This window comes from Pteropus vampyrus, unplaced genomic scaffold, assembly GCF_000151845.1.
Source record: "Pteropus vampyrus isolate Shadow unplaced genomic scaffold, Pvam_2.0 Scaffold27, whole genome shotgun sequence".
Taxonomy (NCBI): Eukaryota; Metazoa; Chordata; class Mammalia; order Chiroptera; family Pteropodidae; genus Pteropus; species Pteropus vampyrus.
Window position 1 is genome coordinate 2,099,980 of NW_011888808.1, and position 2,122 is coordinate 2,102,101.

Here is a 2,122-nt window from a genome sequence, read left to right on the forward strand (position 1 = left end):
TCTTTATTTAACCATAACATATAATTAGGCCATCACAGTATTAATTCATTTCTAGTCTTTATAAAACTATTAGGGCAATAGTGAATTTAATTTGAACCTGTTCATAATCCTCAATAAAAAGAAAATGGTACTTTACATGTGACAAAACGTGTATGGAAGCACTCTAATAAGAGTAGTGTGTGGTCTTTAAAATAAAACCACAAATCATCTAATCTTCCCCCATCAAGAGAGTGAAGATTCATTCTTCACTTCTGAGTGTGTGCGGGACTTAGCGGCTGATTTCTCTAATAGAACATGGCAGAAATGATGGCATATCACATCTGAAGTTGTTACAAGAATCCTGAAGCCTTCTATCTTGTGTATCTGTCCAAAATTTTTTCCTCTCTCCCTCTTGGATCACTCATTCTTGGGGAAATCTTTGCTTCCTTATAGAGAAGCTCATATGACAAAAAACTGGAGACCACAATCCAAAAACCAGCAAGCAAACAACTATGTGAGTGAGTGTGGACGCAGATTCTCCAGTCCTAATGGATGCAGATTCTCTAGTACTAATTAAGATGTGAGGTGAATGCGGGCACCTGCACCCTTGTGAGAGACCCAGAGCAAGAACCACACAGCTGAGTACCCCCAGATTCTAAACCCTCAGATATTGTGTGAGATAATAAATATTGTTTTAAGCTGTTGAGTTTTGGGAAAACTAATGCATGTAGGAAAAATACAGAATTTGGTAACATAACTTTGGTTAGATGCCCATGTCCATGGTAGTTATCACCTCATCTCTTAGAACTTTGTTTCCAATTCTCAAAACCAAGTCTTAGATATCTATACCTTGCAGAATAATTCTGATGTTTAACTCTCATCACACATCCAGTATTTTATCAAGCAAATGGGCACATGAAGAATAATCAATAAGTGGTATATATTATGATTTTATCCTTTTTATTATTGAGTATTATTTTTTTCAAATATTTTATTTTTATGTTAAACTATTCAAAACAGAAGAAATAAAGAATGCAATTGAAATAATTACTTAAATATCTAAACAATAACTTTTTCCAAACAGAGTTTGGCTTGGATAATTTTCATTTATCTCCTAAATCTGTACACATTTTAGACAAGCTAAGAAAGATATAAATCCAGTCACCAAATATAAAACATCTCCACATCATAATAAAGCATTAGACATTTTTAAGTTGAAAATTAAAAGAGAAAGTGTTGTCATAACATTTTTAGCTTCAGAATTTCTAATAGCAGATTAGATTTTTATTTTGTAAGTGATTAACCTTACCACTTGGAATAGCGCCCTCTCATCTTTCCCTCCCAAATAATTCAAAGAGGAGAGTGTGATTTGTTATCTCCTCATTTCTAAGTAGTTTTGAAAGGTGGGTGAAAAAAAAAAGTCATGTCTTATTATAGATAGAGCAACATATAATACTATTTTTGTAATTACTATTCAAAATAATGACACATTAGGAAAATTTCTGAAGATGTAATATGGGCTTCAGCTCTCATGCTAGTTTTTCAGTAATGCAAGCAATTTTGTTAATTTTGTTTTGTTTTGTTTTCTAAAGGACTGGGCTTTTAAACGATCTGAACAGAATTTGTAATAAGTGGACAGAACACAGTCAAGCCTCTTAAGAATAAATATTCTGTTTATCTTTAAGAGAGAAACAAAGCCTGCCCCCATCCCTCCCATTACTTCAGAGGATAGAGCATGTTCCTTTGAAAGTGCATGCTGAACAAATGGGACGTGCTCTGGAAAAAATTACAATCGTCCTAAGAATCTTTTTATCATTTGCTAAATAAGGCAATTGAAATACATGATACTTGGATTCTTCAGGGCTAGATAATTTAATGGTTCCAGTTTCTAATGTGATTTATCCCATAAAAACATAATCTAGTAGCATATAAGAAAGCAGAGGGATTTATATGTACTGTTCTCCACACAAGGTTTGGAGTCTATGGGTATAGAAGGCTGACCGTATACACTGATTTACACCATTTTAAATAGGGGACTTGAACACAGGTTTTGATATCCATGGGAGTCCTGGAACCAATTCCCCATGGATACCAAGGGATAACTTAAGTTTTGAGGGAGTCAAAAGTTAGGTGTGGAATTTCA